This window comes from Hylobates moloch, unplaced genomic scaffold, assembly GCF_009828535.3.
Source record: "Hylobates moloch isolate HMO894 unplaced genomic scaffold, HMol_V3 SCAFFOLD_16, whole genome shotgun sequence".
NCBI classification, from domain to species: Eukaryota; Metazoa; Chordata; class Mammalia; order Primates; family Hylobatidae; genus Hylobates; species Hylobates moloch.
Window position 1 is genome coordinate 49983358 of NW_026652291.1, and position 15795 is coordinate 49999152.

The 15795-nt window shown below is 40.2% G+C and overlaps 2 pseudogenes; both read right to left on the bottom strand.

The window, feature by feature from the left end:
• Nucleotides 1-6251: 6251 nt before the first annotated feature.
• Nucleotides 6252-7749, bottom strand: LOC116484989 (abl interactor 2-like; annotated as a pseudogene).
• Nucleotides 7750-10179: 2430 nt separating this feature from the next.
• The window catches only part of LOC116484677 (large ribosomal subunit protein eL8-like), a 14258-nt pseudogene continuing 8642 nt past the window's right edge, over nucleotides 10180-15795 (bottom strand).

The window sequence follows — 15795 nt, forward strand, 5'->3', positions numbered from 1 at the left end:
GAGATACTACTTATGAACACACACAGATATCAATATTGTTTATAACCTGTTATTTTCCTGCAATAGCATGGTGTGGACAGCTTTACATGCCAATAAATATGATCTGCATCAACATTTTTGTTTGTCCAGTAGTATATACTCACTTTGCTTTATATAGCTGATTCCCTATTGGTTAATATTTAAATTGACTCCTATTTTTACTATTATAAATAATGCTGTGTTCAATATCTTTAAATGCTTATTTTATCATACTAAATTATTAGAAGTTGAAGTGTTGGAACAACTGTTCTATGTTAAATTGGTAAGAGTAAATGCTGGGTGCATTATTTATTTGTTTTAGCAAGAAAGGTATTTTTTCATTTTGTGCATTCCTCAATAAAGCATAAAGATGCTACCTTAGACATCTGATATGGTATCCAAGTCAAATAAGGTCAGGTACCAGTGTGGTTCCAAGAATTTCTCTGAGAGCCATGTAGCCTGGCCAGGGAAACTAACTGGCAAAGATGGCATGTATCTACCCTGGCTTTTCACTAAAATATAGGATTAAAAAAAACTTTATTTTTCAGAGCAATTTTAGGATCACAGCAAAACTAAGTGAAAGTGCAGAAGTGTTCCCATACACCCCCCGTCCCCGACCCAATCTCCACTATCAACATCCCATACCAGAGTAGTACACTTGTTAAAATTAATGAACCTACATTGATACATCATTATCACTAAAGTCCATAGTTTACATAGGGTTCACTCTTGGTTTATTCATTCTTTGAGTTTTGACAACTTTTTAATAACATGAACTCACTATTGTAGTATCATACAGAATAGTTTCACTGCCCTAAAAATCCTCTGTGCTTTGCCTGTTCATCCCTCCCTCCCCGTAGCCCCTGAAAACCACTGATCTTTTTCACTGTCTCTGTAGTTTTGTCTCATAGTTTTTACATTCTTCCAAAATGTCATATAGTCGGAATCATACAATATGTAGCCTTTTCATACTGGCTTCTTTCACTCAATAATATGCATTTATGCATTTCCTTCGTGTCTTCTCATGGTTTTTTTTTTTCTTAAAGCACTGATTAATATTCCATTGTCTGGATATATGTACCACAGTTTATCCATTCACCTACTGGAGGACATCTCAGTTGCTTTCAAATTTTGGCAATTATGAATAAAGCTGCTGTAAACATCCATGTGCAGGTTTTTGTGTGGACCTGAGTTTTCAGTTTATTTGGGTAAATATCAATGAGTATGATTGCTGGATCATATGGTAAGAGTATGTTTGGTTTCATAAAAAAGTACCAGATCAGGCGCAGTGGCTCACGCCTGTAATCCCAGCACTTTGGAAGGCCGAGGCGGGTGGATCACGAGGTCAGGAGCTCAAGACCATCCTGCGTAACATGGTGAAACCCCGTCTCTACTGAAACCACAAAAAGTTAGCCGGGCGTGGTGACTCATGCCTGTAATCCCAGTACTTTGGGAGGCCGAGGCGGGCGGATCACAAGGTCAGGAGATCGAGACCATCCTGGCTAACACAGTGAAACCCCGTCTCTACTAAATATACAAAAAAATTAGCCAGGCGTGGTGGCGGGCGCCTGTAGTCCCAGCTACTCGGGAGGCTGAGGCAGGAGAATAGCGTGAACCCAGGAGGTGGAGGTTGCAGTGAGCCAAGATCGCACCACTGCACTCCAGCCTGGGCAAGACAGCAAGACTCCGTCTCAAAAAAAAAAAAAAATACCAAACTGCCTTCCAAAGTGGCTGCACCATTTTGCATTCCCACCAGCAATGAATCAGAGTTCCCGTTCTCCACATCCTCACCAGCACTTGGTGTCAGTGTTTTGCATGTTGGCCATTCTAATAGGAGTATGGTGGTGTCTCACTGTCATTTTCTTTTATTTTTTGAGACAGCATCTTACTCTGTTGCCCAGGCTGTAGTGCAGTGGCACAATCACAGCTCACTGCAGCCTTGACCTCCCAGGCTCAAGCAGTCCTCCCACCTCAGCCTCCCTAGTAGCTGGGACTACAGGCACATGTCACCACGCCTGGCTAATTTTTGTATTTTTTGTAGAGACAGGGTTTCTCCATGTTTCCCAGGCTGGTCTCAAACTCCTGGGCTCAAGCAATCCACCTGCTCTGGCCTCCTAAAGTGCTAGGATTGCAGACATGAGCCACTGTGCCTGGACTCAGTGTCATTTTCATTTGCATTTTCCTGATAACATATGATATTGAACATCTTTTCATATGCTTACTTGCCACCTGTACATCTCCTTTGGAGAGGTATCTGTATAGGGCTTCTGCCCATTTTTTAATTGGGTTGTTCATTTGCTTATTGTTGAGTTTTAAGAGTTCTTTGTATATTTTGGACAATAGTGGGTTTTTTTTAATTGGATGTGTCTTTTGCAAATATTTTCTCCTGGGCTTCTTATTCTCTTGACATTATCTCTTGAAAGAGTTTTTACTTTTAATGAAATTCACCTTATCAATTACTTCTTTAATGGGTCATGTCTTTGGTTGAACCTAAAAAGTCATTGTCATACCAAAGGTCATCTAAATTTTCTCCTATGTTATCTTCTAGGAGTTTTATAGTTTTGCACTTTAGATTAAAGTAAATTATCCATCTTAAGTTAATTTTTGTAAAGGATATAAAATCTCGGTCTAGATTAATTTTTATCCATGTAAGTGTCCAGTTGCTCCAGCATCATTTGTTATAAAAACTGTCTTTATATTGTATTATAGGATATTTAATTTAGGATATTAAACTAACAATCCTAACAGCTCCATTGTCTTGCCTTTGCTCCTTTTGACTATATTTATGTGGGTCTATTTCTGGGCTGTCTATTCTTGCCCATGATCTATTTGTCTATCCTTTGACAATAAGTTTCTCACCATAAGTATGTTGTTAGCTATCAGTTTTTTTGTTTTTTTTGAGACAGAGTCTCGCTCTGTCTCAAGCTCCAGCCTGCACCCCAGGCTGGAGTGCAGTGGCACAATCTCGGCTCACTGCAAGCTCACTGCAAGCTCACTGCAAGCTCCGTCTCCCAGGTTCATGCCATTCTCCTGCCTCAGCCTCCCGAGTAGCTGGGACTACAGGCGCCCGCCACCACGCCTGGCTAATTTTTTGTATTTTTAGTAGAGACAGGGTTTCACTGTGTTAGCCAGGATGGTCTCGATCTCCTGACCTCGTGATCCGACCGCCTCTGCCTCCCGAAGTGCTGGGATTACAGGCGTGAGCCACCGTGCCCAGCCAGCTATAAGTTTTTGTAGCTGTGGGGTGTGTGTGTGTGTGTGTGTGTGTGTGTGTGTCTGTGTGTGTGTATGTGTGTGTGTGTGACAAGGGTCTCACTCTGTTACCCACATTAGAGAGCAGTGGTACAATCTCAGCTCACAGCAACCTCTACCTCCCAGGCTCAATTGATCCCAAGTGGGTGGGACTACAAGAACACGCCACCACACCTGGCTTATAGCTGTTCTTTATCAAGTTGTAGATGTTCCCCCTTATTCCTCATTTGCTAAGAGCTTTTATCATGAATTGATGATAGATTTTGTCACATTTTTTTGCATCTATTGATATGATCTTATGATTTTTCCCCTTTTATCTGTTGTGATGAGTTACATTAGTTGATTTTCAAGTGTTGAACCAACCTTGCATACCTGAGATAAATCCCACTTGAACATTGTTAGACTCAATTTGCTAATTTTTTTAATGAGGAGTATTTTCTTGGCAAAGTTTTTTCAGAAATTGTTAAAAATGTAATTAAGCCATATGAATCTAGTCCTATCATTCTAGTCCTATAAATTCTAATTAAGATATCTGGGTGGTTATATGTGGTATGTTTACACTACTAATATTCACATGTAAAGCCTTTACACAAATAAATAGTTAATGTTAAAATTCAAATGGTTTGTCTCATTTCACCACAGGGTAAAGGTTAGAAAATTGTGAAGTCTGCATTTAAGTCCACATTAGTTGTATTTTAACACTATCCCAAATTTCATACAGGAGAATGGTTTATATAAAAGACTATGTAAAATTTAGACAAAAAGGTTGTATATAAATTAAGAGAACAATCCACTTGAAAAATGAAAAGCAGAAGACAGCTAGCTGATCACTAATGACACTTTGTTTAAAATTAAAACAATCGGCCGGGCGCGGTGGCTCACGCTTGTAATCCCAGCACTTTGGGAGGCCGAGGCAGGCGGATCATGAGGTCAGGAGATCGAGACCACGGTGAAACCCTGTCTCTACTAAAAATACAAAAAATTAGCCGGGCGTGGTGGCAGGCGCCTGTAGTCCCAGCTACTCGGAGAGGCTGAGGCAGGAGAATGGCGTGAACCCAGGAGGCGGAGCTTGCAGTGAGCCGAGATCACGCCACTGCACTCCAGCCTGGGTGAGAGAGCGAGACTCCGTCTCACGCAAAAAAAAAAAAAAAAAAAAATTAAAACAATCACATTGATCTGATAGCAATAACGGCCTTTAATTTTCAAAAATAAATGTTTTGCACTAGTCTTGCCATTCATTATGCTGTTATAAGTCTGTAACGTTCAGTATACAACCATAATTTGAAATCCAAACAAATCCTCAATACACCAAAACTCACACTTGAATGTTCTACTTTAATATCCTAAGCAATATAGAATTACATACATGATAACAAGAGAAAACACTCCTTTAGCCCTGCCTTAAATTAAGAGGAGACACACAAAGTACATGTGTTACATTTCAATTATGTCAAAAGACAATACAAATCTGTTGGTTAGGTATATCTCTGTTCACAGAATAATACCTGATCTACCTTCTTTCCCAATTATTTTATTTTAAAACCTTAACGTTGTTAGCGTCAGGAAATGGAATAAATAGTGCCTATTCACAAATCAATTGTATCTAGTTTTACAATATGTAAAAGATCCTTATAATTACCTTTTGTTGAATTGGTATACCACAGTCCACTGTAAAACTGAAGGAATGATGTGGCAGTCTTCAAGAATTTTACCTACAAAATGAATGTGCACACTTTGGCACATTCTCTTAGCTTTAAAAGTTTATTTAAGGCCAGGCATGGTGGCTCACACCTGTAATCCCAGCATTTTGGGAGGCCGAGGCAGGAGGATCACGAGGTTAGGAGATTGAGACCATCCTGGCCAACATGGTAAAACCCTGTCTCTACTAAAAATACAAAAATTAGCTGGGCGTGGTGGTGCACACCTGTATTCTCAGCTACTCAGGAGGCTGGGGCAGGAGAAACGCTTGAACCCAGGAGGCAGAGGTTGCAGTGAGCCAAGATCACACCGCTGCACTCCAGCCTGGCAACAGAACGAGACTCTATCTCAAAAAAAAAAAAAAAATGGTTATTTAAAAATGGAATTCAGTAGATTAACTTCTAAATTGTCATCTCAGATTTTGAATCTATAAAAATTCATCACATTGTTGTTGGGACAAATTGAGATAAGGCTACAATTTTTTCCAAGTTAATATATTGAGAAAATAGAACTGTACTTCTACAATAAGTCACTATCGTTTATTTTTTTAAAGCAAATCAGTGAAAGAAAAACAAAAACCTTTGGTTCACTTATGTATTTATGAGTGGAAAAAAATTATAACGTAAATTCCACTCCTTAAAAACTTAGGTACAAATTACGGCACTACAGATAACCCTCCATTTGCTTCTTTTGTTTCACATGGAGACCTTGGAGATTCAACTCATTTTAAGAGACCTAAGTATGAGTCCTCCAGGGAAATATTACACAAACTGGAAGCATCTTGGAACTTTTAAGTATATTCCAAAACATATATTTTTATGCATGCTTTAAACAAACAGTATTTTTTGAAATAAGAGAATCTAAACAAAAAGTATGATGAGCACTAGCATTTAAGTTTTCTGACTTTAGCATTTAAGTAGTCTGACATAGAATTCATTAGTAACCAAGCTGCCCTAAACATGTACAATCTGAACCATGATTTGTTAAATATTACACCCTACTTCCCCAGAATATTTAGGCTGGTCATAAATTTAAAAATGTGTAAGTAAGTACAGAAGCATCATCAGTTATAGACAGCCTCTTGTATAAATTGCTGTTTAGCAATACACAAACTGCTTCAAAGATTTATGCTTATGGGTAGACATTCAATTATATCAATAAAATAGCATGTCCTGTAAATATGAGCACATTTTAAAACACACTACAATGATTCTGTTAACCACAACAGTCCCACAGTATGACTGAGTAATAACAAGAATCTATTTTAAAAGCAAACAAAAAAATTAATCAGCATAGTGAATGATTGATTCAACATAGCTCCCAGGGAACAGACCAGTCACCTGATTGAAGACTCCTTCATAAAAGCCATCAACATTCTTTATAACATAAATGACTGCACCCTCCATAAATGACAGCTCATCATCCTTGTCTTTTGTATAATCATACACTGCAATGATGTTCTCAATATAATTCTTTGGGGACCTTGCAGTATCCTTATCTGCATATGAAACATTATACAGAACTATTGCAGCCTCCTCGTCTTCATAATCCACTGGAGTGGGTGGTGGTGGAGGTGGAAAGTCATCAAACATGAGAATGTTATCTGGTGGTGTCAGTGGTGGAGGAGTTAAACTATCTAATAATAGGGGGTGAAGGTATAGGTACAGCTATGTGAATACTAACACTACTGCTTCCTCTGTTTTCTTGACTTCCCTTCCTCCACTACTTTCATTGTGTGCCTTGGTTTCTGATTTAATGAAGCTGACCTGCCTGGACTATGATGACTTCCAAACCTAGCAGGATGCATCATATAGTCATTAGGAACAGTTGGGGGTTTAATGGGTTCCAGGGTTTTATAAGGAGTATTCTGTCCCAGTAATCCCTGGCCTCATATGGGAGGACTTGGTGGTTTTGGAAAGGATTTTTTTCTTGTTCTTGGCAGTGTGCCAATTCTTTTTTTTTTTTTTTTTTTTTTTTTGAGACAGAGTCTTGCTCTGTCACCCAGGCTGGAGTGCAGTGGCACGATCTCAGCTCACTGTAACCTTCGCCTCCCAGGTTCAAGCAGTTCTCCTGCCTCAGCCTCCCGAGTAGCTGGGATTACAGGCACCCGCCACCACGCCTGGCTAATTTTTTGTATTTTTAGTAGAGATGGGGTTTCACCACCTTGGCTAGGCTGGTCGTGAACTCCTGACCTCAGGTGATCCACCCACCTCGGCCTCCCAAAGTGCTGGGATTACAGGCGTGAGCCACCACGCCTGGCTGGCAGTGTGCCAATTCTTGCAGGCTGGTTATTTACATGCTTGGCACCATGGCTCACATCATTCAGAACTGTGTAGGCAATAGGTATCCAAACATACCTTTAAGACGCTCCATATTTGCAGGTGCTATTATTTTGTGAATTCTTGATGTAATCTTATTCGTTGTCCAAATACCAATATCTCTTTGAGCTACTTTCTCTTTATTAATATCCACGGTCTGTGAGATATGATTGATGAAAGACTCCATTCTTCAAAGTTGAAAGGCTTGGATGTTCACCAACTGGAGTGCATTGTTAGGCACTGTAGTTTTTTGGTAAGTGACACTAACTGGAGGTCCGGTTATGTGGGCTTTGGTCTCTTCTAAAGCTTTTCTCTTGTCTTCACAGTAGTTCGCCACCTGGGTCAGGTTCTGGTAACTCTCTATCAGCGCCCTCTTGTGAGACAGGATCTCCTCCTCTAGTAACATCTGCAGCTCCGCCATTTTCCACCCTTCTGTATCGGTTCCTCTTGCATTAAAGAAACAGAGGCAGAAAGTTCTACTGAGGCTCCCAGCACCTCATAGCCTGGATCCAAACCACCTTGCCACCTAGTATTGTCAATTTGTTAATATTTTGTTGAGGATTTTTGTATCTATGTTCATGAGAGTTATATCTGTAGTTTTCTTGTAATGCCTTTGTCTGATTTTGGTAGTAAGATAATTATGGCCTCACGGAATGAGTAAAGAAGTACTACTTCTGCTTCTATTTCTAGAAGAGACTGTAAATAATTAATGTAATTTCTTCCTTAAATGTTTGGCAAAGTTACCAGTGAACCATCTGGGCTTTCTGTTTTGGAAGGTTATTAACCATTGATTCAATTTATGTAGTAGACACAAGTCTATTCAGATCATCTATTTCTTCTTGAGTGAGTTTTGGCAGATAGTGTCTTTCAAGAAATTGGTCCGTTTTCATCTAGGTCATCAAATTTCTGGATATAGAACTGTTCATAATATTCCTTTATCATCCATGTATTAATAATATCTATGGGATCTGCAGTCATGTACTCTTTTTCATTTCTGGTATTAGTCATTTGTGTTCTATCTCTATTTTTCTTAGCTTGGCTAGAGGCTTATTACTTTTGTTGACCTTTACAAAAAACTAGCTTTTTTGTAAAAACTGATTTTATTGACTTTCTCTATTGACTTCCTGTTTTCAATTTCATTGATTGCTGCTCAAATGTTTATTATTTCTTTTCTTCTGTTTACTTCGAATTTAATTTGCTCTTCTTTTTCTAGTTTCCTTAGGTGGAAGCTTAGATGATTGATTGTAGATTTTTCTTCTTTTCTAATATATTTATTTAATGCTATAAGTTTCCTTCTAAGCACTGCTTTCACTGCATCCCACAAATTTTGATAAGTTGTATTTTCCTTTCCTTTAGTTCAAAAGACTTTTTAATTTTTCTTGAGATTTCTTTTTTGACTCGTGTTATTTAGAAGCGTTTAATCTCCAAGTATTTGGGGATTTTCCAGCTATCTTTCTGTTATTGATTTCTAAGTTTAATTTCATTGTGGTCTGAGAGGAGATTATTGTATGATTTTTATTCTTTTTAATTTGTTAAAAATTAAATGGGTCTGCCTTGGTGAATGTTCCATGGAATCTTGAGAAGAATCTATCATCTCCTGTTACTGGATGAAGTAATCTACAGATACCAACTACATCCAGTGCTGTTGAGTTCAACTATGTACTTACTGATTTTCTGTCTCTGGTATTTGTCCATTTCTGATACAGGGGTGTTAAAATCTCCAACTGTAATAGTGGGTTCATCTATTTCTCCTTGAAATTCTATCAGCTTTCACTTCATGTATTTTGATGTCCTATTGTTAGGTGCATACATATTAAGGATTATTATGTCTTCTTGGAATACTGACCCTTTTATCATTATGTAAGTTGGTTTCTTTTCTTTTCTTTTCTTTCCTTTTTTTGAGACAAAGTCTTGCTCTGTGGGCCAGGCTGGAGAGTAGTGGCGTGATCTCTCACTGCAACCTCTGCCTCCCAGGTTCAAGTGACTCTCCTGCCTCAGCCTCCCGAGTAGCTGGGATTACAGGCATGTGCCACAATGCCCAGCTAAGTTTTTTATTTTTAGTAGAGACAGGGTTTCACCATGTTGGCCAGGCTGGTCTCGAACCCCTGACCTCAGGTGATCCACCGGCCTCAGCCTCCCAAAGTGCTGGGATTATAGGCATGAGCCACCACGCCCAGCCGGTTGGTGGATTTTTTTTTCCTCTTAGTACTTTTAAATATTTCACTCCATTCTCTTCTTGTTTGCATGTTTACTGTGGAGAGGTCATATGTAATCCTTATCTTTGTTCCTCGAAAGGGAGATTATTGTTTCTCTGGCTCTTTTCAAATTTTTCTTTGTCTTCATCTGAAATTTGAATATAATATGTCTAGTTGTAATTTTTTTCTTTTTTTGGCATTTATCCTGCTTGATGTTCTCTGAGCTTCCTGGATCTGTGCTTTGGTGTCTGACATTAATTTGGGGAAATTCTCCGTCTTTATTGCTTCAAATATTGCTTCTGTTCCTTTCTTATCCTTCGGATATTCCCATTTATGTATATGCTACACTTTTTGTAGTTGTCCCACAGTTTTGAATGTTGTGTTCTGATTTTTCAGTCTTTTTTCTCTCTGCTTTTCAGTTTTACAAGTTTCTATTGCCATATCCTCTAGCTCAGAGATTCTTTCCTTAGCCATATCCAATCTCTAATGAGCCCATCAAAGGCATTCTTCATTTCTGTGACAGTCTTTCCATATCTCTAGCATTTTTTTAGAATATCCATCTCTCTGTTTCTGTTATTTGTCTATTCCATGTTGTCTACTTTTATCATTAAAATCCTTAGCTTATCGATTATAGTTTTTTTGGGAGAATTTGTATTATTTTTATTATTTTTATGTACAGAAAACTCAACAGCGTACATTTAACTGACTTTGGTGGCAAGTTCTTTAGCCTTTGCCTTTTCCATATGGGCAATGTGAGCCACAGACTTGGGACCCAGGGCCTTGCCTCCCCGGTGACAGCGGATCTCATCGGATCTGTCGTTGTAATTGGTCCTGATAGCTTCCACCAGCTTAGCCAAAGCCCCTTTGTTTTCCGAGTTAACCTGTGTGAAAGCAACATTGGTGCAGGTCTTCCTGTGGACTAGACATCCCAGCCTTGCTTTCCTTTTGATAACACAGTAAGGGACCTCCATTTTATGGCACAGGGCGGGCAGGAAGACAACCAGCTTGATGGGCTCCACATCCCGTGCAGTCACCACGGGCTGAGCCTTCTTGTTCTCCACCAAGGTGGTGACGGTGTTAACTCCTGCTCAAAGGACAGGTGGTCTCTTAGTGGGGATGCCCCGTTTGCCCGGAGCTTTCTTCTCAGCCAGGGCCAACAGCCTCTGCTGCTTCTCTTGCTTTGTCTCTGGGCCAACTTAAACAGCTGAGTAGCTGTTTGGCCTTCCAGGGCCTGGGTGAACTGGTTAATCGCAAGAGGCACTTTCAGCCGCTTATAGAGAATGGCTCTCTGCCCTCATATAGCGGGGACATTTCACAAAATGACTGAGGTCCCTTTCAGGCCAGATGTCCTATCCAATGCCAAAATTCTTAGGCTTTTTCTCAAACAGGGGATTCACCACTTTCTTGGCCTCCTGTTTCTTTATGACAGCAGGGGCCAGAGCCACCTTTTTGCCCTTGGCCTTCTTTTCAGCATCTTGGGTGGCAGGAGGAGAGAGCAATTATAGTTTTTTAAATTCCTAGTCAGATAATTCCAACATTCCTGTCCTATCTGAGTCTTGTTCTGATGCTCATTCAGTCTCTTCAGACAGCGTTTTTTGCCTTTTAGTATGCCTTTTAAGCTTTTGTTAAAGGTGAACATGGTGTACTGAGTTTTTTTAAAAAAGTAAAGTAAATAGGATTTCAGTAATGCAGTGGTAAGGTGTTGGGGCGGGGGAAGAGGAAGTGTTCTATACTCCTACGATTAGGTCTCAGTTTTTATTGTTGTTGTCTTTGTTTCTTTCTTTCTTTTTTTTTTTTTTTTTGAGACAGAGTCTTGCTCTGTCACCCAGGCTGGAGTACAGTGGTGCAATCTCAGCTCACTGCAACCTCTGCCTCCCTGGTTCAAGCAATTCTCCTGCCTCAGCCTCCTGAGTGGCTGGGGTTGTAGGCATGCACCACCATGCCTGGCTAATTTTTGTATTTTTAGTAGAGACGGGGTTTCACCACATTGGCCAGGCTGGTCTCAAACTCCTGACCTCTGGTGATCCACCCACCTCAGCCTCCCAAAGTGCTAGGATTACAGGTGTGAGCCACTGCACCCAGCCTGGTCTCAGTCTTTTGTTGAGCCTGTGCCCCTGCACTGTGAACTTTACAAGTGCTTTTCAGGTGTTTTTCCTCTTAGGTGAGACAAGATAGCTAGAGGAGGCTGGAGTTGGGTCTTTCACTTCCCCCAGGTAGGTTAGGCCGTGATAAAGCTCCAGCAAGTAGGGCTCTGGTAAAATAGTTTCTCCTAAGGCAGGCCTTGTTAGGAAGAATAAAACACTCTGGTGTATTTCAAAATGGTTCCTTTTTCCTCTCCCCCTGCCAGAAGCACAAAATTTATGATCTAATATGATATGTCTAGTTACAACGCTTTTGGCATTTATCTTGCTTGATTTTGAGCTTCCTGGATCTGTGGTTTGGTGTCTGACATTAATTTGGGGGAAATTCTCAGTCATTATTGCTTCAAATATTGTTCCTATTCCTTTATTATCCAATAACATTATCCAATATTTATTGTGAGGACCTGGTAGTGTTCCCAGAAGTAAAACTCACAAAAGTGTGCCCCCATCCCCACCTTGATTGGGTCTCCCTGGAATTTTTAACTCTCAGAGCTGCCCACACGGAGCCTCTATTAATTAATCAATTACAGTTCAGTTATCCTGTCACTGGTTCCGCAGAGGTTTCTGCTCCAGTAAGTTGTGATTCTGCTTCTGCCTGTCTGCCTCTCCAATCTTTGAGGCAGCAGTTTGCCCTGTGATCTCACTCTCTGACACATCTAAGAAGAGTTCTCCATTTTTCAGTTTGTTCAGCTTTTTACCTATTGTAAGGCCAGCGTGGTAACTTCTAAGCTTCTTACATGCCAGGTGGGAAACTAGAAGTCCTATCTAGGTTTTTTAAAAATTCACGCATCATATGCAATTTATCTAAAATTGACATATATTACTTATATAGTAAAGAAAAAGGCTCGTTTTTGTTTTTGTTTTTCCTGCTTAACATGTGCAGTTTCTTCCTTAGTAAAGCTCCAGTCAAAGGCTTCTAAGGCTAGACTCTATATAAAGAGCAAACCGGATTTGGGAAATACTATTCTACTATAGACCATGCTTTGTCATAATGGCTTTTCAATTTGCATTTGTTGCCTCATGACCACAAAACGGCTGTTGTGATTTCAGACATTATATCTCAATTCAAGGTACGAAGAGAGGAAAAGCAGCATAAGCCCCGTCTGTCTTTTTCACTAGGAAGACAGAAAATCCTCAACAAATCCTGCTTCAGTCTGGTTGACCAGATCTATGTTTCAGGGATGCTCTTAGCTAGCTACAAGAGGCTGGGAAAAGAAGCCTCTGAATGGAAATGTGATGGGCAGGCAAGAAAGGGATTGAGAATGGCTGCTGGGTTAGGCAATCCAACATAACTTTATAATATTTGAAAATGGTATTAACCTTTCCTTCACATTACTGATTCATTCCTTCTGCACAGACACGAATCAGACATTGACTAAGCTTATGAGTTTACTGTAACCCTGCTGACTCATAGTGTTTATTGAAAACCAATTATCAACAGAGTCAGGATATTATCAGCAGAGTCAGGACTGAGAGAAACTGTTTTTAATAAAACAATTTAAAGTTCTAGCAGGAGAAAACAGGGTTGTTTTAATCTCTACCAACTCACTTTCCCACCTTATTAATTATACTTTTGGAAGATCTGGATAAGCCTACTCAATCTTCAAGTCTCATTAAATATTTCCTCTTTATTGAGTCCTTCCCTAGACCGTAGATCAGTTTAAGAACTCCCTGCTCTATGTTCTCATAGGCCCCTGTTCTTCGCTTATCACAATACTAATGCTTTATTTCAATTCCCGATTAGAGTTCTGCCCACCTGACTAAAGAGTAAAGTTCAGTGAAGTCAAGGATCGTCTTCCCTGTTTACTGCTGATATATAGTATAGACTGTCAATAAATGTTTATTGAATGAATGAATGATTGCATCCCCCTTCCAACACCACCAAAAACTTCAAGGTATCTATTATCCTATAATTGTCACACAGGGTCAAATTAGGACATCGAAACCACTCAGAATAGTTAAAGCAGAGGGAATTTACTACACTGAATTGATAACACAGGAGATAAAAGATGCTGAGACTGGATCTCAGCATCTGAGACTACCTGAGAAGACTACCTGAGAATGGATGTTACCTCAGATGGGCAGAGCAACAGCAGGAAGCTCTTAGGACCCTTGGGTTGGAGGAACAACAGGAAAAACTAGTATTACCACAACCCCAAGGGGTCACAAATGTACAGCAGAAGTCTCAGTACAGTGTGGCTCACCTGGGTCCCCTATTTAGAGTCTCACAAGGTCAAAATCAAGATGTTGGCAGGGCTGCATTCCTTTCTGAAGGCTCTAGGTATGTATGAATCTGCTTCCAAGCCCTTTCAGGTTGTTGGCAAATTCAGCTCCATGATAATGTAAGACTGTGGTCCCAGTTTCCTTTGTTTGGTGTCAAATAGGAGTGACTTTCAACCTCTAGAGGCTGCCCCCACTCTCCTTGGTTCATGCCTCCCTTCATCTTCAGAGCCAGCAATGGCAGATCAAGTCTTTCTCATGCTTCCAATTTCCCGGACTTCCCCTCTGCCTTATCTCTCCTGCTCCCAGCCAGAGAACTCTCTCCTATTTTAAGGGCTCATGTGATTAGAGTGAGTCCACATGGCTAATTCACAATAATCTTCCCATCTCATAACCTTAATCACATCTACAAAGTCCCTTTTGCCAGGCAATTTATGGACATCTTTGAGGAACCATTATTCTGGCTACAACAGCCTCCCGTTAGTCAAACTCAGCTAGATTTCACTTGGTACAAGGGGCTGAGAAACAGGCCTGCAGAGCAGGAGAAGAGTGAGGAATAGATCTGAGGACAAGCAGGCTCAGGATCACTACATTTTAAGATGACAACATGTTTTTTCTTCTCAAACTTGGACTGGCCTAACAGATAATTGGCCTGATTTCAACTTGTCAAAGATAATGAATTAATCCCAATTACTATAAAAACAAACGAACAAAACCCACAGTGATAACATACCCTACAATTATATTAATTTAAATATAAGGCAATTGTCAATTGGCTTCCATTATCTGCCCAACCCTGATTCTCAAACAAGGGTCAGCGAAAATTATTATCTTCTGCAGAGGAATATGAAAATGAGGCCTAGGCCAGGGAGGGAAAATGCATACAATTCCAATCTCAAGAAGTGCAGAGTTTGAAGTGAGTCCCTGAGTCCACAGTATATTCTTGGCCCAGTCTCTCTGGATTAAGCCATCGAGATGAGAGCCAACTAACCCAGAGATTCCTGGAATCATTGTTGCTGTCCCAGAAGACTCAGCCAGCCACAGGACCCAGAATTGTCCCCAGAAATATTTATGTCAATAAACTGCTGCCATATAATATCAAACTCCAGCAGGGACCAGGATAGATTGCATAGCAGAGTCAAACTCCTAAAATTATCCAGGGCAATCAATGAACAACTCTACCTTGTTGTAACGTTGCACCCTGAATAGTTTTATTAACCACAAAATAACAAGACTGCATTTTGTACTGCTTAAGTTTTTGGACCACACAAGTTTCAGAGATGGTATTTACAGTATTTCAAAACTCAAACGATCATTTTTGGTAATCATCCTCTAACATTTAACTTGCTTCTCATTAACAAGCCTGCATGGCAACAATGCCTAAAAGGGTTACTTCAACATTGAATTTTGTGAAAGCAACAAAAGAACTGTTGACAATAACAGAACTAGTACATAGAATGCGAACACTACAGTCAAGCATAATGAATACTATAGATGACCAATGTTGCAAGGATTCTGTCAGAAACACTCATTCCCCTCTGAGTGAAAACCTTTAGTGAGGTTGATGTGACTGAGGATAGGCTCTACTCTGGTCCGCTTTACATTTTGTACTGTCCAAACTCTGCTATGCCTCTCCTCTCTTGTCTCACTCAGATCTGCATGCAGTAGGATGTCACTTTCTTGCATCCTTGACCTTTAGCAGAAATTCTCAGTCTTTGGTTGCTTAAAATTCACCTTGCCAGGCGCAATGGCTCATATCTGTAATCCCAGCACTATGGGAGGGCGGATCACGAGGTCAAGAGATTGAGACCATCCTGGCCAACATGGTGAAACCCCATCTCTACTAAGAATATAAAAATTAGCTGGGCATGGTGGCACGTGCCTGTAGTCCCAGCTACTCAGGTGCCTGAGGCAGGAGAATTGCCTGAACCCAGGAAGCAGAGGTTGCAGTGA